This window comes from Pinus tabuliformis, chromosome 5_1 (assembly GCF_031772625.1).
Source record: "Pinus tabuliformis cultivar Carrire ecotype Pingquan chromosome 5_1, CPIR1, whole genome shotgun sequence".
Lineage (NCBI taxonomy): Eukaryota > Viridiplantae > Streptophyta > Pinopsida > Pinales > Pinaceae > Pinus > Pinus tabuliformis.
The window spans coordinates 725,051,332-725,059,186 of NC_142305.1; positions in this window are offsets into that span (position 1 = coordinate 725,051,332).

The following is a 7,855-nucleotide window of genomic DNA, read 5'->3' on the forward strand; positions in this document are numbered from 1 at the left end:
CATTGCATCCAATCATTGTTGTTGGCCCATTCGCCAAATAGGGCATTGACTTTATGACATGTAACCCCACCTCAGTCGTGGGGCATGGGTATATTATAGTCACCCTTGACTATTTTACTAAATGGGCCAAGGCGATGCCAACATTGAACAACAGTGGCAAAATGGCTGCTTTATTTTTCTTCAACCATGTGGTTGCCAGGTTTGGTGTACCACAAGCCATAGTTACAGATCATGGATCGCATTTTCACAATCACATGATGGTTGAGTTGACCGCCAAGTTAGGACTATCACATGATAGTTCTACTCCATACTACCCGCAAGCTAATGGACAAGTTGAGGCCATCAACAAAGTCCTTAAGCGCATGTTGCAAAGAATGATTGGAGTTCATAAAAGAAATTGGCATTTAATCCTGTACTCGGCTCTGTGGGCATATCAAACCTCAGTGTGAAATGAAACCAGATTCACACCCTTTCAGTTGGTGTATGGTTTAGAAGTAGTCTTACCAATTCAATGTGAAATCTTTTCTCTCAAACTCGCGATTGACCTACTACCTGACACTTTTGAAGAAGAAGCATGTTTCTTAGAGTTAATCCATCTAGATGAAACCTGTTGTAATGCCGCATTGGCTAACGAAGCGCATAAGAAACGTACTAAGGCACAATATGATAAAAATTTCAAGCCTCATGTCTTCTCAGAAGGTGACTTGGGGAGTCTGATAAACTTGGAGCTGGAAAAATTGAACTGCTATGGATGGGCCCTTATATTGTTAAGCGTGTTTTGAAGAAAGGTGCCTACGAGTTAGTGGACTATGATGGGATTCCATTGTCGTAGCCACGAAATGGGTTGTATCTTAAATGCTACTATGCTTAGTTAAGTGTAGTAAAACTCACTGTATATATGCTTTGATTGCATGTCTGTGTGTGTGTTTCTTTTAGAGTTTTTATTTGGCTAAGTAATCCACTTTGCATTTGTTGCAGATGTCGAACTTTTCAGAACTATTTGTTGTTTACGTCGATGCGGCTAGTTGTATTACGTAGAATCTACCCTCTTCAGCATGGGCCATTTTTGCTCCAAACAATGAGTTAGTGAGTTTTAGAGGGATTTTTATTGGTCGATTGACGAACAATATCACTGAGTATAGTGCATTGATTGAACTTCTCTCTAATGCCATTTCACTTGGCATATGTCGAATTTTCATTAGGCTAGACTCACAACACATTGTACTACAACTTACTAACATTTATACCATCCGAAACCCAACAATTCATTGCATGTTCCGTAGAGTTCATATTTTGGAAAGGTATTTTGAGTTTATTCAATATTAGCATATTTCCATAAATCTAAACACATTAACTAATTCTCTAGCGAATTATGTGTTAAATAGACATTTGTGACATATGTAAAGTAAATATTTTCAATTCACATCATCAGTTGAATAGGATTGCATCACATAACCATAATAAAACTCTGAAAGTAAAATAGATAGTTGTTTTAAAAGTTTTTACAAACAGTTTGTGTCTAAGACAAAAATTGGTCATCTGACCCAAAAACTCAAAATGTATGCAGAAAACATTTAAGTATACTAGTGTTGCTCATGATAATAGGTCACAGTTTGTGCTATCATGCATAAAAGTCTCATCCAACGACTCGGCACACCAATGGTGTGGTGCTGCAGTCGCATAGGCAGCTCCACAATCCAGACATCTGGAGTGCCTAGGGTCAAACCCTCTATGTGGTCCTATAGTTCAGCCAGTGTCTCAACTAAATCTAAGTCTCGGAGAACTACTCTCCCAATGGGTGTCTGTGTTGGCCCACCTGCCTTTCGTTGGTGTCCTACAGGTCAAACGGGTCCAATGTCTGAATACATAAAAAAATATTTTGTTTAGTCTTGGAGATAATAAAAAAACACAAAAAATTTAGAAACTTTAAAATCGAAAAACACTTTGGTCAAACAATTTACCTATAGCACCCCACTGTGCTCCAACTGGTAACATCAAGTTTGGATCTCCGCGGAAATCCATCCCTGAATATGGATAATCTGTAATGGCCATATCTTGTCGATCAAGCCACTTAAAGAATGCAGGGGTAAATGATATCAATGGTTGACCAACACGCCCAGCCATAATATCTACCCATCTCTGCATCTGTGGATCCCTAGGTCCAGATACACCCAGTGAAACATGTTGTGGCTGCATAAGTGGAAATCCCTCCAAGGAGAAAGAAATCAGGATCAACCCATAGCCAAAGTTCTTTGTCCTTCCACTTTTCACCTTGGTCAGTTGTTCTTTCAAAGATGAAAGTACTGCCTCGCACTAGTTGAACACTTTTGGCTCTAAACACTCTAATTCATACCGCATGTATGATCTGTTTGCCAAATGTAGTGTCGCACTGCCAACAAGTTTGGCAATGGTAAAGAGGATCATCCTCAATGGTAAATCACTAACATCCTTGATGTTAATCTTCCTGCCCCTGCTAGGCTGTGCACCTGGCTGATAGAACTGTCGTATGTAATCTCTCACTGATTCACCCCCTTCGGAAAATCCAAAAAGTGAGATGGGGGCACCTCGCCTCGACAGTCCAGTAAGAAAGTATATGTCATCGATGGTAATTGGGACAACTTTGTCTCTAATGTGAAATGTCTGATCAGTAGGATCCCATGAACGAACAAGGAACTGCAAAAGCTCTATTTGTTGCCGCATACCAGGTAGTCAGAAATATTTGAGTAACCTGTAATTCGTTAGGGCCTCAACCATCCCATGGTTATTTAGGGAAATCATATCTTATTCTTCATGCTCTCATTCTCTCCATGTAATCGTCATTCTAATCTGATGAATACCTGAAAATACAACCATAGGACAAATTAGGTTCCATTTCTTGCAAAAAATAGAGGAATTTTTGGGTAAAAACAGCTAAATGAAATTGGGTTTTGCGCTCAGCGCAGCCTAACCTTAGAGAGAGTTTGCTGCAATATAGGCAGCCTTCTAGGTAAGTGCACTACAATGCACCTTTCGATGATGAAAGGGTGCGCTGATCCCAGGTTTGAAAATTGAAACCCCAAGGACCCCAAAAACCCAAAATTTTTTCCTGAAATTGAAAATGAATGATATGAAATGAATGAGAACAAAGATAGCTCCTACCTAGTCCGGATGACACGAGGAATGGTCCACAGAATCCTCCACAATCAGCTGGTGAACTTCAAGGTAAAAAGCTGCTCCAAAGCACCAAAATCAAAGGGTAAATGTGAAATGGTAAAAATGAATGGTAAAACTTGTTTTTATGTTTATTTTTGGCACATTAATTGAGTAAACATTATTTTTTATTCATTTTATCTATGAAACAAGTATTTTTAATCTATTTCTATGATGTTTTGAGTAGGTTTAATAACTGACATGCAGAATTTGATGTGCTTAAATATAAATTGAACATCTTTGACCACAAAGCAAACTTTTATCTCTTTTTTGAGCTTTGTTAAAAACAAAAAAGGAACCCCCTTGGAGTCCTCTTTAAGCTCTTTTCAGACTCTCTAAACATGAACAGATTGCCGAGTTCTTGTCCTTTCCAGCTCATTAAAGGATTGGAAACAATATCTCTCTTGTATTATTTTACGCTTTTTCGGACTTGAGAGATTATTTTACCAAAAAGAAATTGTGGAGTTTTCTTTTTGTCCCTTTTCAAACTTTCTAAACATGAAAAGGACCGAGTTATCTTTGTCGTTAAACTCGTTAAAAACATTAAATAGCGACAAACTTGTCCATCTAGATAAGACCGAGTTTCACCTTTGCTAGACTCATTAAAACATCAAAATGCGATGGATTCACCCGAAGGGTGAAATTATACAACAAGCATATGTTATCCTCCTCAAGCTTGATAAAAATAAAGAGGTATTGGTTAGTAATGACTAGGGAAAATTGGAAAAAGGGGAAAACACTTTATGTTAGCAAGTCACTCTTGAACATGACACTTTCATCTCATCACCGTGACTATGTGGGTTGGGGCATTCAGCTTGATGGTTATCACACCATTGGTCTATCATACCATCCATTACTTTGTTTTGTATCAATGCTACCAATTCATCTTAGTGTCATCAACATGTTTAAGAGAAGTCATTCAGTTCAAACTTCATCCTTGGCAATACCGTAAACCTTCATTTTTGTAACTGCCATTCCTGAACCTTCTGTCGTCAGTCAATTCTTCATCTCCAAAATCATTTACCTCATTTCGTGTCGTTGATGTGGGATACATCAAAGCCCTCCTGCGACGAGTTGCTTCTTGTCGACATCAACACATTATCCAAGAGGTTGACCTAGAAACACCCCTTCAGTACCTTGAGGCTTGCATACATCAATGGCAGGTTTCTTGCTTCCAGCGATAGGTTAACATCACTGGCCTTCGACTGAAAGACTTTGTATGGTGTTCGGCATCAAATCATTTATTCACACCATGCGAAATGTACTGTAGTACCTTGAGGGTCATTATCATTATCGGTGATTCCTCTCGCGTTTGTTAACAGCTTACATCATTGGCTGGTAATCAGACAATGTCTTCCCATGTTTGACTTTAGATCATCTATTCGCATGGTTAGACTTGTACTTGAGTGAAAGATTAAACGAGATTGAAGACCCTGGATCTAGTTTCATCCATCTGGGCTGCGATATTTCTAGGAGTACTAAATCAAATGTACAATGGCCTTACATTCATGGTCTCCATTTATGGGTCTGTATCTGTAGATGACTATATTTGTATATATAATGAAAGTTTATAAGCCGAGCATGGGTATGCCTTTCCTTAGGGAGTTCATGATAAAAAGTCAAATTATCATGAAATATGTATTTTAATTGATTCAAGTCCCCTTCTGCCTCGACACCTCCTCTCCACATGATAAAGCATTTCACTCGACATACATATTTACCACCTCGTGCTTTAGGGGGCAATTGTTATAGATCCATTTGGGCACATCAACCCCGAATACAAATTAGTACTATTAGGGCCCATCAAACCATAATTCAGTTGTTGTATGCCCTAAATGAAGTTAACCATTAGAATGCCTCCTTCCCAAGAGATTCCATGACTAAAATCATCCAAAAACAGCCTCTAAGAAGATCAACGCAAGCAGGCCTTCATCAGGGTGCACTATAGTGTAGCCCAGTACACCGCTAAGGTGCTATGCAGTGCATTTGAGCCCTCTTTGGCCTGCGCTAGGTGAATTTGAGTGAAATTTCATTGGGGTTTCGGAATATTCTAATCCATTGGATGCATCTAGAAGTTTCCCAAGTTTATCTACTCCTTTGCGCTCCAATTTAGATGAGGTAGGGAGTTCGGGAACATCAATGCCTTTATCCCTTCCTCCATGGAACTAAATCCTAAGTTTGGGAGGGAATTCATTATCACCATTTATGGCATAACTTCCTTCATTCACCTATAAAAAGGTCACTCATCTAAGTGATCAGGGGCTGGAAATAATTAAATTATAGGGAGATGATGTTAGTATGAGACTTGAGTTGATTTCAAGTATTGTAATGATGTCAAAATGTCTTGCTTGTTATGAGGAGAGGATGGGATTGAATTGGAGGAGTGATACCGAGTCAAGCAAATTGGGTTGTAACTCTTCCTTTTACTAATAAAGTGTTCAAAGCTTTTTCCATATGCTTGTATTGTTCATTGATGCTTTCATATGTGTATTATGTACTTGATTCCATGTTATGTTTAATCAATAGAACATTATCATATGCTTTGATCGGTTTTTGTCTTATGTCTGTGTGCAGGTACTTTTCAAGTGGATTAAGTACAGAGAGGAGCGAGAGAATTGGTCAAGGGAGATAAGGAGTAAGCAGAAGCTTCAAGTAGGCTTCTTTACTATCTTATTTGATCTATTGGTCATAGAAAAGGTAGAGAATGCTTTGCACTGTTGTTCTAGACTTAGCTACTAGTCTAGGGGTTTAAGCGTTTATCCATAGACACTAAAACTTCCCAAAAAAAAATGACACTTGGTATCTATATTTCCATCGTTTGGATTATGTACACAATTTTTACTTACAAGTCCTACATATGGACATGACCCTTCTTCACAGGAACATGTATACTTTCTCAAAACTTCACTTTTTTCATTCATCTATAACCGAACTGTCATTGTGCTATCCAAATAATCTATAGCATCGATACGAATATGTATTAGTTCCACAATCATCAATGTTGACATAAAGTACATATTTATCAAGCAATTTTCCATTAAGGACAACACATTAGGAATAATGCCAACATGGAACTGTTGTTCTCAATGTTGCACATGATGTGCATGGATAAAAGGAGTTCTCTTAACCTTGACCTTATGATATCTAGTTATTATGTTGTGATCATGATTATGTTGATGTTTATATATGTATACCTATATGTATGTTGTTGTCTCATAGGGTTTCCATTGATTATGATTTCTTTATGCTAATGTTTATATGTATATATATGTATGTATGCATGTCATTGTCTGATGGTGTCGTCAGGGATCATTCTTGTGGAGGAATGATTACATATGTGGGTAAATAACATGAAGAAGTTCCTTGCATTATGAGGAATTAAGTGGGTAGAGTAGCCCTAACAGATCTATGAGGTCAGTATCATATGGATATGATTGATATTATGTGTTTAGGCTATGTCTATGTTTATGTTGTGGAAGGTAATGCTGAGGGATACATCCACAATTTTTTTTGCAGTGTCATTTGCGACATGCTGGGAGAAGCATGGATAGTGAAAAGAACGACCTACCTAGAATTTATATGGTGGATGCACATAATAAGGCATGGGAAAGACACTAGAAGCAAGGTTTCTTGGTAGAGATAGTGTAGTTTCTGAGTGTGTAGTATTGATGCATGTACATGTGGGTTCCGTACATGTTGTAGATGTGGTGTTGTGTACACATTGTGCAAGTGATATGTACACGTTGTGTAGATGGTGCTATGTACATGTGGTGTTGTGTACAGATTGTGCAAATGATGTTGTGTACATGTGGTGTTGTGTACACGTTGTGTAAGTGGTGTTGTGTGCATGTAGTGTTATGTACATGTTGTAAATGTGGTTATGTGTACACATTGTGAAGGTGGTGTTGTGTACATGTGGTGTTGTATACACATTGTGTAGGTGGCACTATGTGTATGTGGTGTTGTGTATACTTGTGTAGGTGGTGTTGTGTACATGTGGTGTTGTCTACTTATGGTACATATGGTTTTATTTACAAGTGGTGTTGTGTACATGTGGTACTATCTTATGTGTATTGTATACTTGTTGTATCAAGACATGTGTATTCATTGTATTATATGGTGTGTACATATATGTATTGTGTTGTACACTAGGTACATGTGTATGTGTTGTGTTGTACACCGAGTATAGGTGTAAGTGTTATGTTATAAACCCGGTGTAGGTGTATGTGTTGTGTTGTACACCATGTGTAGGTGTATGTGTTTTGTTTTACAGTGGGTGTAGGTGTATGTTTTGAGTTGTGCACGGTATATGTAAGGTCCCACCTTACCAACCATAAATAATAAAGAGAAGTAGAGGTCACACTAATCACTAATAGTTATTTTGTTTATTTTATGTAAAATTATTAACTTAGTTATCATGTAATCATGTTCCTTCATCTATTTCAATATAAGAATATCACATAATAATTCAAGGATAAATTTCCCTTAAAACCAATTCCAATAGACATATTCTCTCAAGTTTAAAAGATGGCAGAATGTAGCCCCATGGGGGTAGGCGAGTTGGTAATCACAATGTGGTGAAGCTCGTTAGAAAGGCGGGCTCTGTACTGAAGGTCACGAGTTCAATTCCCCCGGACTAACCTGGAGCGATGGAGAGGGGCGTGCA